Below are 13,946 nucleotides of genomic sequence, written 5' to 3'. Positions count from 1 at the left end.
TTGGAATTATTTTACCAGGATCTTAGATCTACTCACAAGTATGTTTATTAACACCCTATATATGAACTTTCTAAAACGATGAAATAAACACGTATAAAGTTTAAGAAACCTTACATTGGGTGCAGTGGAATTAAATGACTCCTTCCGTTCAGATCTCTAACCCTTGTATCCTTTCTGTAGCAGAGTATTATCAAGATCTGAACCTGGATTTCTTTCTCTGAATCCTTGATGCTGAAACTCCTTTGCTGATGATCTTTCTTCACAATCTTCCTCACTATGATTGAGGTATTGCTTGCTGTGTGTGGGCACTACTCTAATCACTAAGGTAATTTTGAAATATGAAGGAAGAAGAGAGAGAGAGAGTGGCGGCCAAGGAAGAGAGAGAAGGCTCAGGTTTTTCTGATTCAGGAGTGTAATTTTCCTGAAGCCTTCACTATCTATTTAAAGCATTCCACTAGGGTTAGGTTTGAATTATTTGGCATTAAAATAATGAAAATATAAGTTTAAAATGCCTACAAAAGTGGCCGGCCATGGCTTGATGGATTTGGGCCTTGCTTTTTGCAATTTTGCAATTTTAACACTTTTGTATCTGATTTTCTCAAAAATGCCAATTTTCTAATTCAACCATTTAAATGCCAATTCTAACTATTTAATAACTATAAATAATTATTAAATAATATTTTCATTTATCATATTTATTAATTGAACCATACAAAGTATCATAATTAACAAATATGCCCCTATTAACTCTTTCTTTACAATTTCGCCCTTACTTAATGAAAATTTCACAAATAGACACAGTCTAATTTGTGAATTATAATTGATTAATCAAAACCAATTACATGAGTCTTACAAACAATATTATCTCAACTAGTGCGGGGACCATGGGTCTATATAACCGAGCTTCCAATAAGTAGATCAAGAATTTAGCACTAAAATTCACTAACTTATTAATTCTTCGTTGAATCCACGCATAGAACTTAGAATTGCACTCTCAGTATATAGAATGCTCTATATGTTCCACCATATAGACGCATCATTAGTTATCCATTGTTATAATCCTAATGTGATCAATGATCCTCTATATGAATGATCTACACTGTAAAGGGATTAGATTACCGTAACACTCTACTATGTATTTTATCCTTAAAACACTTGACCCCGTATAAATGATATTTCAGCTTATGTGAAATGACTACTCCACCATTTATGTTCGTTTGGTCAAGCTCGAAGGAGATCATCCTTTGCTTACTATTCGCCAGATAGAAGCTATAGATTCCATGTTTATGCTAGCGCTCCCACTCAATTGCGCTACCGTGTTCCTAAAATGTACGTATCACCCTGACCTGAAAGTAGGCTTAACTAACAAATCAAAGAACACGAATAGCCTTTCAAGATTGAGCCTAATCATAACAGGATTAAGAACATTTGATCTAGGATCAACTTGGCGATATTGACTTGAATAGATTTTACGGTAAGTTTAATTAAATCTAAGTCAAAGTTCAATATCGGTCCCTTCCGATGCATACTCCATGCATCCAACCTGAGCTTTACTTTAACCAATGTTCTGGAAAGAACATAGCATTTCTCCAAATACAAGTAAACTCTTGTTGTAGATTATCATATCAGTAAAACCCTGTGTCTGATAAATCTAGGAAACTTTATTCACACAGTCATGTTTACTTTCCAATGTGATGACATCACAATAAACATGATCAAGTATGTGAAAAGGGTTTTAGATGAATTTATGAATCAAATAGACAAGCAATTGATAAAGTGAACCAAAACATACACAAATGAATGAAAAATACTTATGTTTCTTTATTAATGTTGAATAAAATAGATTACATTGAAATGGAGTTTTATTTAGGGCATAAAACCTAACAGAAAGTGGACACGCAGGACAACTTAGCTGATCCATTCACCAAAGTCTTGGCAATGACTGCATTCGAAAAGCACCATCAGAATTTAGGGTTAATTGAAATGTACTGATTTGTTTTATATTAGTGCAAGTGGGAGTTTGTTGGGTTTTATGCCCTAAATAAAACTCTATTTCAATGTAATCCAGATTATTCAATATCAATAAAGTAACAGAAGTATTTTTCATTCATTTGTGTATGTTTTGGTTCACTTAATCAATTGTTTGTCTGTTTGATTTATAAATTCATCCAAACCCCTTTCACATACTTGATCATGTTTATTGTGTTGTCAACACAGTGGAAAGTAAACATGACTATGTGAATAAAGGATTCCTAGATTTATAAGAACACTCAGGTTGGATGCATGGAGTATGCATTGGAATGGACCGATATTGAACTTTGAAATAGATTTATAAAACTTACCGTAATATCTATTCAATTCAATATCACTAAGTTGATCCTAGATCACATGATCGAAATCCTGATATGGTTAGGCTCAATCTCAAGAGTGTTATTCGTGTTCTTTGATTTGTTAGTTAAGCCTACTTTTGGGTCAGGGTGATACGTACATTTTGGGAACACGGTAGTGCGATTGAGTGGGGGCGCTAACATAGATATGGAATCTATAGCTTCTATGTGACGAATAGTAAGAAAATGGTGATTTCCTTTGAGCTTAACCAAACGAGATAAATGATGGAGTACTCATTTCACTTAGTTGAAATATCATTTATACAGGGTTAAGTGTTTTAAGGATAAAATACATTGTAAGGTGTTACAGTAATTAAGTCCCTTTGCAGTGTAAATCATTCATATAGAGGATCATTGATCACATTAGGATTATAACAATGGATAACTAATGATGTGTCTATATGGTGGAACATAATAGAGCATTCTATATACTGAGAGTGCAATTCTAAGTTCTATGCGTGGATTCAACGAAGAATTAATAAGTCAGTGAATTTAAGTAGTAAATTCTAGATCTGCTTATTGGAAGCTTGGATATATAGACCCATGGTCCCCCCACTAGTTGAGATAATATTACTTGTAAGACTCATTTAATTGATTTTAATTAATCAATTATAATTCTCAAGTTAGACTGTGTCTATTTGAGAATTTATCACTTATTAAGGGCAAAACAGTAAATAGAGATTTTGAAGGGCATATTTATTAATTAGGAAACTTTAATTAGTTTTATTATTAATAAATAAATGACAATATATTATTTGATAATTAATTTTAATTATTAAATAATTAGATTTGACATTTATGTGGTTGAACAAAGGAATTGGCAGTTTTTGACAAAATAGGAAACTATCAATGTAGGAAAAGGAAAGTTGGAAAAGTGGCAAGCTTTGTTTCCACAATGCCTAAGGCCGGCCACTAAGCTTCCCTTTTCTCATTGATTTTTAAATTTTTAAAAATGTCAATTAATTCAACGATAGCCCTAGGTGGTCTTCTATAAATAGAAGACAAAGGCTTCAGTTTTTGAACACACATTATTCTGACAGAATTTTCTCACTCAAAAACTCTCTGAGCCGCCACCCTCTCTCTCTCTATTCCTTCACTGTTTCGAAATCTATAAGTGGTAGAGTAGTGTCCACACACATCAAGTAATACCTCAATCATAGTGAGGAAGGCTGTGTAGAATTCAGAAACAACAAAGAAGGACTATCGGGCTCAGATCTTGATTATACTCTGCTACAGAAAGGAATCAAGGGTTAGAGATCTGAGTGGGAGGAGACATATATTCCGCTGCACCCAATGTAAGAATCTGATACTTTTATGTGTTTAATTTTCCATCGTTTTAGAAGTTCATATTTAGGTTGTTAAATCAACATACTTGTGAGTAGATCTAAGTTCCTGGTAAAATAACTTCCAACAACCTCTACACATCCTGATTTGTATAATAACACAGTTAGTTCTCTATTTCAGGTTGATGATCGAAGATGGGATTCTAATGTTGTTCATGACATGTTCTCAGTTTGGGATGCTGTTATGATTTTAGAGATACCATTATGTGATTCTGCAGAAGCTGACTGCTAGTCTTGGGTAGAGGAACAATCAGGACTTTTTACTATTCGTAGTGCTTACTTGCTGCTACAATAGAAAAAACCAAAAAAATCCAAGCCCCAACAACTCTAGTTTTTGGTAAAAATTATGGCACTTGAAGATCCCACCCAAAGTCATTAATTTTTTATGGTGTGCCATCTCTGGATGTCTTCCTACATGTCTTAATCTCATCACCAAACATGTGCAAGTTTTATCTATGTGTCCTGTGTGTAATACTCATGCTTAAACAACCACACATGCCCTGCTCACTTATGATTTTGTAGTCATGCTGGTTTGTGTTTGGTAGACCTCTAACATGGATATCTCCTCTTCGTTGAGGCTTTACTGCATACTGACCTGATTTATCGCACTGCCATGCTTTGTTGGGTGGTGTGGAAAGCTTGTAACTAAGCTGTTTGGGATAAATGAACCTCTACTATAAATGATGTTATTGCTTCATTGTCTGTTACTTTTGATTATTGGAAGAAGGCTCAAGACAATTCCACTCTATTATCATTATTGATTGAAAATAATGGTGATGGGTCTGAGTTTTGGATTAAACTAGGTTTGAATCAAATCAAGATTAATATTGATGCTGCTCTTTTTCATCAAGAGAGTTCATATGGTTTTGGTTTAGTGGCAATGGATAGCTCAGGGAAGTTAATAGAAGCCAATACGTGCTTTCAAGGAGGCCTTTATCCAACTGATGTTGTAGAAGCCTTAGGAATTAAGGAAGCTCTTAAGAGTAAGAACTAGCTTAATGTAAAAATTGAAACTAATAGTTTGCTTTCTGTCCAGACCATTCGAAATAATCAAGCCATGTCCTCCACTTTGGCTTTACTTATTCTAAAAATCGAGTAGCTCATGCTATTGCTAGATATTCTCAATTTCTCTCTGGTTGTAGCATCTTTGAGCATAATGGCTGGGTTGATATAAAAGTCTTTTTGTATTTAGAATGTTAATATTTCAATAAAGTTGCTATTTCATAAAAAAAAAAAAAATACTTATTATCAGTTTCAGTTGTTTAAAAGCTGTTTTTAAAAACATTAACTAAAAACCATTTACTTTTTAAAATAACAAAAAAAATTGTTTTCTCTTCTCACTTTTGAAAAATAGTTTTTTGAAAACTAAAACCTGGAAACATAGTAGTTTTTTTTCAGTTAAACCCTTTCAACTATTATTCCACTTGGACTTAACCCTCTAAGCTTAAATTTTGACAGTAAAACTCTCCAAATTACTGAACTGCTTGCAAATTTAAGGTGTTATCTATTATTTACAGTTAGTTGCTAATATAGACTGTTTATGTGTACACTTTTGTACATGTCTCAAATTTATATTGGTACACATAGTATTATTATTTTAAAAGTATAAAAATTATTCAAAATTTATAAAAAAATTTATTTTTTAAAATATTTTATTTTTATTTTTATAATTTTATTTAATTTTAAAATGAATTTTGAAAATAATTTTTAAATAATAATATTAGGTGTACTAATATAAATGTATCATATGTACAAGAGTGTACACATAAGCAGCAAATAGTGATAGTTAACGAATGATACTTTAAATTTGTTACTAGTTCAGTAGTTTGGAGAGTTTTACCGTCAAAATTTAAACTTAGAGAGTTAAATAAGTGAAACGACAGTTGAAAAAATTTTACTGTAAAAAACTCTTAAATATTTCATATTCACAAATGTTTTATTTGACTGTTACATCACTTATAAGGTACTTTATTATATACTTAATTGAGAGATAAGGTACCTATTTCATGTTAAGAATTAAAGACACTTTATTGTTTTCCTTTAAATTTATTCACACATTTCACATCAACGTTGTTATCAGAAATGGTGTCTTACTTACTTGAAGGTGATATCACTTTCATAAGTACCTTTTTCATGTGTACTAATTGAGCTGTAGATTAGTGTTTATGTTTACTTATAGGTATTGTCTATCTACCACTACAACATTAAGCTTCAACTTCAGAAAAATGGTTAAGACTTTCTCTATTATCATAATAACAATTTCAGTTAGAGGGGAAATAAAATGAGTGAATAGTGTTATATATTTTTGTTATAAACAAGAATAGAGGATAAATATCAAACATTGTACTTATCTCATACACATGATCATTAAATCACATCTCAATAATATTACTAATCATTATTATTATTATTATTATTTGAAATTAAACTATTATTATTATTATTATTACAAGCTACCTTTACTTTACTCGGCGTGTAAGCTTTTCCATAGGCGTCCGTGGAAGGAAATTTTTGTCTCTTGCTTGCCAAATAGTGCTTCATCCGTGACGAATAAATAAGTGCTGCTTTCAAAAAATAAAAATAAAAAACAAAAATAAGAAGTGTACTGAATATCACTCGTGAAGTAATAGTAAAAAAATTAAGTTTTCATACTTAATTTTTCTATTTAATTAGAAAAATATTTTATTTTCACATTATATAAACTGAGATTATTTTATCAGCTGAAAAATAAAAATAAAAAAATAATTTTGGCAAAAAAATAATAAAAAAAAATTGAGTTTGACTTAAATATTTTTATATGAACATATTTTTAATATAATGTAAATAAAAAGTAATTTTTGATGTTTTCTTTAATTAAGTAGTTAAATTAAACATATAAATTCAAATTTCTGTTTTGTTATTCATTATCTGATCAAAATTTAATAGTTTAATATTTTTAAAATTAATATTTATAGTTAAATTTGTTTAGTAACCATCAATGTCTAATACTCATTAAGAAGTGTTCTATATATATTATACAGAAGAATTAATTGCAGTAAAATTTCCAATAGTTTCATTTTGTTTGCACTTAATTTTTTAAAACTTAAATTTTAGCATCAAAACTTCAAATACTCGTGTTATATTAGTAATTTAAAATTCTATTTATTTTAGGTATTAAGTGTCATGTTAGATTGTCCACGTGTACATTTATGTGGACATGATGTACACATGATACAATTTTATTGGTCACGTAAAAAGTTATTTTAAAAAAATTAAAAAAATATTTTAAATAAAAATAAAAAATTTCTCTTTTTTTATTATTTTAGTTTTTTTATTTAAAAAAAATAAAATACAAAATATGATTATTTTTTCTTTTCCATAAATTTTTTTTTCTTTTTTTTTCCTTTTTCTTTCTAGTCTGTTCATCTCCTTTCTCTCTCTCTCAATCTCCTCTCTTTCTCTTAGTTCCGATCTAGGATTTTCAAAACCCTTAGGCAGCCACCACAGGCCACCTTAGTGGTTCTCTGACCACACCCAGGTCAGACCGTTCCTGGGGTTCTCTCTCTCTCTCTCTCTCTCTCTCTCTCTCTCTCTCTCTCTCTCTCTCTCTCTCTCTCTCTCTCTCTCTCTCTCTCTCTCTCTCTCTCTCTCTCTCTCTCTCTCTCTCTCTCTCTCTCTCTCTCTCTCTCTCTCTCTCTCTCTCTCTCTCTCTCTCTCTCTCTCTCTCTCTCTCTCTTTTCGTTTAGCTCGACACAACGACAAAGAGTTGTCCCTGTGCATCGACAACCAAAATAGAAGCCACGAATGGCTTCCCCATCACTCAATTTTCAGTAGCCATGGGGCCCTCTCTCCCTCTCGATGCTCTCGTAAGTCCTCTCAATTTTCTTATATGTTATTTTATTTTCCAGATCTAGGTGGAGAGGGAGGCAATTTACCAAATTTTACCATCCTATTTTGGTTTATGAAACTACATTTTGGTGTTTTGTAATTTGCATTTTTTCTGTTTCAGGTGAACTTTGATTGGGTTTCTGTGGTGGTGGTTTTGGTTATATGATGGTGGTTTTAGGGGGAGAGAGAAAGAAGAGAGAGAGAGAGAGAGAGTTGTAATTAAAAAAAAAAACTAAAAAGAAAACCAAAAGAAAGAAAAATTATTTTTTTATTTATAATTATTTTGTTATTTTTTAATTTTAAAATAATTTTTTACATGGATTAATAAAATTGTACCATGTATATACTGTGTCTACGTAGATGTACACATGGACAATCTAACATGACACTTAACACCTAAAATAGATGAAAATATTAAATTCCTAACAGAACACAAGTATTGGAGGTTTTACCGCCAAAATTTGAGTTTTGAAGGTTAAGTGCAAGCAAAGTGAAACTATTAGGGGTTTTGCCACAATTAACTCTATATAGAATGGTTACATAAAATATGTAACCAGCATGGTTACATTTACTTTTAATCGTTGGATTATTAATAAACAGTTGCAATTAATTTATAAATTAACTAAAAATAATTAATAAATTACCAGTAATTTGATTGTAACCTATATTATTTTATTTACTTATAAATTTTTTTAATAAAAAATAAAAATATTTATAAATATTAAAATTGTTTTATTAAAAAATTTTAATTAAAAAATAATTTCTTAAATATATAGTTAATTATAATCAATTTAAGTCTAAAAATATAATTTTTACCACTTAGTTACATGTTATAAAAAAATGTAACCATCATAGTTATATTTTTAATGTAACCATAATAGCTACAGTTTCAATATAACCATTGAATAGTCACCCATTGTTATTATTATTATTTTTTGAAATCGACTTTTTTTTATCTCCTATTTATTTATTTATTGAGAGAAAGATCAAACTTTCATTCAACAGAGAACTAAATGACATAGTTCATTACATAGCTCAACGATAAGAAAAAGTAAAATTAATCCTGATAGGGGCTAGCAAATAATAGCAAGGTCAATATACCAACAAATTTAGGTGCACGCGTCCATGGTAGTCATAATTATTGTAAAGTACCATATTACCATAGGTTGAAGGTAAAAAAATAGAACAAGGATACAAACCCCCAAATCTCTAAAAAGAGAAAGTCCATAGTTGGACCAAAAAACAAAATAAAACAACAATACTAAATAATTAATATATCTAAAACAAAATAACACAAAATGAAATAAGAACCATAGATCCTAGTTCAATGGGAGAGGAAGAGACATCTAGCCACGAGCAAAATTTTGACGCCAAAGGGAAAATGAGACCGGACCACAAATCCAGCACAACCAATCCCCATGGTTAAAACGAAAGGACATGGAAACAAATCCAGCAACGTCAGCTGAGAATGGTTGACAATCCCCATCGGAGACCCATAATTGCATTCTTCGAATCCTCAAACAAAAATCCACCGACGTAGACCACGAAACTCCAAAACCATCAGCCTCCCACAAAAGGCCTCTCCGTGAAAGCCTACCCCTAATTGGCTTTCCCATTTTCAAAGATCAAAGATCCATGGCCATTAGAAATGCCATCAACCCCCCTCTCGACCAAAGAACACCAGACGCACAACAGGGCCGACGGCTGGGTCCTTAGCCGAGAAAGAGAAAAGAAAAAAAAAAAGAAACCCTAGTTCAGAAAAAGAGAAAAAAACCCCAGAGAGAGAAAATTTTTTTACAATAGAGGGTTGAATCTCTTACTTTTTTTATCTCTTAGAATATCAAATTTACCCCTCCAAAATGATTGTTCAACTAAATCAATCATTTTAGTTTGTACCTTCTCACTATAATAATGACATAAGGGCATTGACGGATCTAGACAGAGTGTCTCTTGTAATGACCGTTTGACTTTATTTCCCGGATAATTAAGAATTTATTTAATATTTTGTTAGTATATGCCTCTTAGTAGATAATTAAGGCTTATTTTCAGAAATAGCCTTTAGATTATTATTTTTGTCAATTATAGAGATATATTTGAATTCTATGTGTATTACATATGTTATATATGAAATTTCATGTTTTTCATATTTTATGTCGGTAATAGTAGAATGCGACGATTTGGTCAATACAGTTACTTTGATATGGTAAAGTATCTTAAATTTAGTGGGGTAAGATAGTTGGGCATTTGGAATATTGGGACTTTTTAGAGTTATAGTTTTGAACCATTTTACTCCTAAATTGATAGATTAGTTCATGACTAAGTAAAAGGGAATATTAGTCTTTTACCTTTATTTGTTAGTAAGTAAGATTATTATAATCCCTAAATATTAATGTTTTTTTCTTTTTATTGTTGAATTTAATAATTAGTTTATCTAAAACTAAGAAAAGTCAAAACTCTCTCTCTTTTTACATTTTTTTCCTCTCAGCCTCACCCTAGCACCACCCAAACCAGACCAAAATTTTAAACTTTCAAGCAAAAATTGACAAGGATTTCAAGTGTTAGCAAGTGATTGTCTAAGGTAAGTTCCTTCCTTCTATTTCTCTTTGATTTCCTAGCAAGAAGTTAGGTTTTTTATGCATGTTTTGGTGTTTTGGTGCTGTACGAGATGGGGTTGGTTTGGGATTGTTTTATGGAGTTGATTTAAAGTTAATTATGTTGTTATATGTTGGTGTTGTTGGTTTTAGCAAAGTTCGATCAAGGTTTGAGCCTTCAAGCTCAAACTTGATCCTTTAATGGTGAAATTGATTTTAAGAGCTTGCGACTGGGTTTAGTTGTTGAATTATGTTTGTTGGATCCAAAATAGGGGTTCTGGAGCTTTGTAGAAGTTTTGGAGTTCTTTTGGAGTTGAAATGATATTTTGGAAAAATCTATAGCAGAAAATGGCAGACTGTTTTTTCAGAAACGGTCTACCATTTTTCTCTAGCAGTGTTTCAGAAAAACGGTCTACCGTTTTCAGAGAAACGACCTGCCATTTTTTGGAGATTTTCCCCAAAGCCTCATTTGTAATGTTTCATCAATAATTACGATATTGCCACGCTATAAAATTGATAGGGAAACTATTAGTTTTGGGTGTAAGTCCCCAAAAAGTAATTTAGTGGGTCACTTACCGGTTTATGTAAATTTTGACTTAGGACCTTAAATCGTCGAGCAACAATTTTCACTCAGGTTGACCGACACACATGAATTTGAAATTGAGGTAAGATTAGTATAATGATATGCATGCTTACATGTTTAGCGTACATGTTTTATTATAGCCTAGTAGATAACATATCAGTAGAGCGGTATTAGTGTACATAAAGCTACACAGAATACCGAAAAATATATGTTTTGAAAAGTATGGATTGATGCTATCACATCAGTATGACCTGAGAACCGCGAGTATAGGTTGATATTATGGTCAATTGTACTGTCGTATGAACGTTCCAGACCTAGTACATTTTGGATGCATGATTGTGATTAGGTGTATGGGCATCTGATCACGATCTGGTTTTATGTTTATGCTTATACTTTTCTTACTGAATTTGTTGAATCACATATATTATTTACATGTGTAGGTAAAGGCAAGGCAAAGATGAGTAGCAGTGAGCTTGAGCTAGATCAAGATTGTACATATCAAGACAGTAAGACATGGAGTGTTCACATCTTCGGGACAGTTGGGCTTTTATTTTGATAGTTGCTAGGCGATAACTTTTATAATACATGTATTTCAAAAGCTATTTTAACTTCTTAAATAGAATCCCAAAATATGTATATGTATATATTTATTTAAGTTTATGTTAAATTATGAAAATTTTAATTTTTATGTTTTCCAATAAACTTTTTGATTAGCAAAGGAGTCCATAATAATTAGAAAATACAGTAACGTGCCTAATCTAGTAGGGCATTACATCTCTAGACAAGTAAAAAAGCAACTGCCTCTATTTGATTTTTTATTTATTAACATAAGTTACATGTATTTACAAAAATTACAAAAGCAACCGTCTCTATTAGATGTTACTTTGTAAATTAGCCTATGTGGAATTTTGATATTTAATTACATCATAGAAGTATGACATATAATAGTCTTAGATATCACTTGTACTCTTTAGAATCTATATATATCTATAAAGAAATACAAACAATAAGTTTATGTCAAATCTTAAATTTTTTTACTATATTTTTTGTGAGGTTTTTTTATTTTGTTTAAAAAATAATCACACAAATAAAATTATGCACACACTTTCTTCTTCAAATACATTAGAACTAATTCCCCACATTATTTATAAATCATTTAGACATTATTCATATGGGCTCTAAATATTACTTTTAGTATGTCATATTGATTTGTTTAAGATTATTCTTGTTAAGGATGATTAATAAATTTTTATGATTTATATTTCTACAAGTAGTTATTTATAATTTAATAAATATTATATATATTTATTTTAAAAAATTCAAACTAAACTATTTTAAATGAAACTAAATAAACTACTTTTTATCTATTTTTTATTCATTCTAAAATTATTTTTTTTTAATTTATTAAAGACGACTAAGTGAAAAAGAAACATATATACATAAGATGTATGTGTGAAGCTATAGACTTACAAGTTATCATATATGTTGACAGCTAATAAGTGTAAGTTTTGGAGTTCTTAGTCCAATTAATGCTTAAAAAGTATTAACCCCGTCATTTGGAACATAAGGGCTGAGCATCGGTCGGTTTGGTTCGTTTTTTCTATATAAAAAATTAGAATTCGGTTTTCGATCTGGATTGGTGTAATCCGAAAACCGACCGACCAATCCAAAACCTATCTTAAAACTGGCCGTTTTGAACCTCGGTTTGGTCGGTTTGAACCGCCCAAATCGAACTTCTTTTTTTCTTTAAAATATGATCTAATTGATTCTATAAACACATTGTTCTACATTTTACAACTACAAATATAAAAATTAATTGTTCAAAAAATAATTATCTTATTATTTTAACTTTAATATTAATAAAATAATAATATATTATTATATATTATTAGTAACTACAATACATAAAGCAAAACAAAATTAATAAATTAATATATATGTATAACGGTCGATTTTAATTTTTTTGGTCGGTTTATTACCCAAAAAAAACTGACTGTTCAATGGCGGTTTTAATCGTTAGTGATTTTTTTGGTTTTCGGTTCATCAGTTTCGGTTCCAAAGGTATTCGGTAGGTAAGTTTGAACGATTTTTTTCAATTTTCTAAATTTTATGCTCAGCCCTATTGGAAAGCAATAAATGTCGAAGAAATAATTAAAATACAAAAAAGTGAGAATTCGTGGTGCTTAAGATGGGTTCCAAGAGGTCATCCTTTCCTCTTTATATCTTTATATTTCTTTCTCTCTTTCTCTATTTCTCTCTCCTTACTGCCAAGGAGGTCTTGGCGCCAAGCAAGGCCTTGGCCCTTCACTTCTTTCCATTTCTTTCCCCTTTCTCTTTTTGGCATTTTTTCTTTCTCCTTGGCCTTTTACTTTCTTTTTCCCTTATCTTTTTGGCACTTTTTCTCTCTCCTTGGCATGAAAGAGGTCTTGACCCTTCACTTCTTTCCCTATATTTCTCCCTTCTCTTTCTCTTTCTTTCTCATTTTCTCTCTCCCATTGGTGCCAAGTAGGTCTTGGCGCCAAGGAGGTCTTAGCGCTAAGGAGACATTGGCACTTATGCCCCTACTTTTTCTCCTTTTTTTCTTTCTCTTTCTCACTTTTTTCTCTCTCCTTGGCACCAAGGAGGTCTTGGTGCCAAGGAAGACTTGACACTTCTTCTCCTATTCTCTCTCTCTGTCATTGGCACCAAGGAGGTCTTAGCACCAAGACTCTCTTTGCGCCATGGTCACTCTCCCACCTCTCCTCTCTCTTTTGGGTAGTGGGGACCATGAAGATGGCTTGCCCATCTAGCCCTCCGAGGAGGTGGCCCACTTACTTAGCCTCTGAGAAGGTGGTTTACCCACCTTGGACCCCATGAAGGTGGTTCGTCCATCTAGCTCTCTAAAAAGGTGGCTCTTGTGGCCTCAACACTTAGTAAATTTTTAAGCACAAGGGAAAAAGGGTGAGGAAGCATGCGTATTCAAGGACAAGTCAGAAAGTTCAACCGTACTTCCTACAAGACCCAAGGTAGTGCAATAAACGTACATGAGGTACGGAAGGGACAAGTAATGGAGGCGTGCTCTTTTTATGTTAGTACAACCTGACCACCACTACTTCTGCTCCACTACCAGCTGCACTTACACCTGACACCGTCAAAGTACTAAATGGTCCCTAAAAGGACCACATAAGTATCAACC

The sequence above is a fragment of the Cannabis sativa genome, chromosome 2 (genome assembly GCF_029168945.1).
Source record: "Cannabis sativa cultivar Pink pepper isolate KNU-18-1 chromosome 2, ASM2916894v1, whole genome shotgun sequence".
NCBI classification, from domain to species: Eukaryota; Viridiplantae; Streptophyta; class Magnoliopsida; order Rosales; family Cannabaceae; genus Cannabis; species Cannabis sativa.
Note: the sequence above shows the minus strand (reverse complement) of the source record.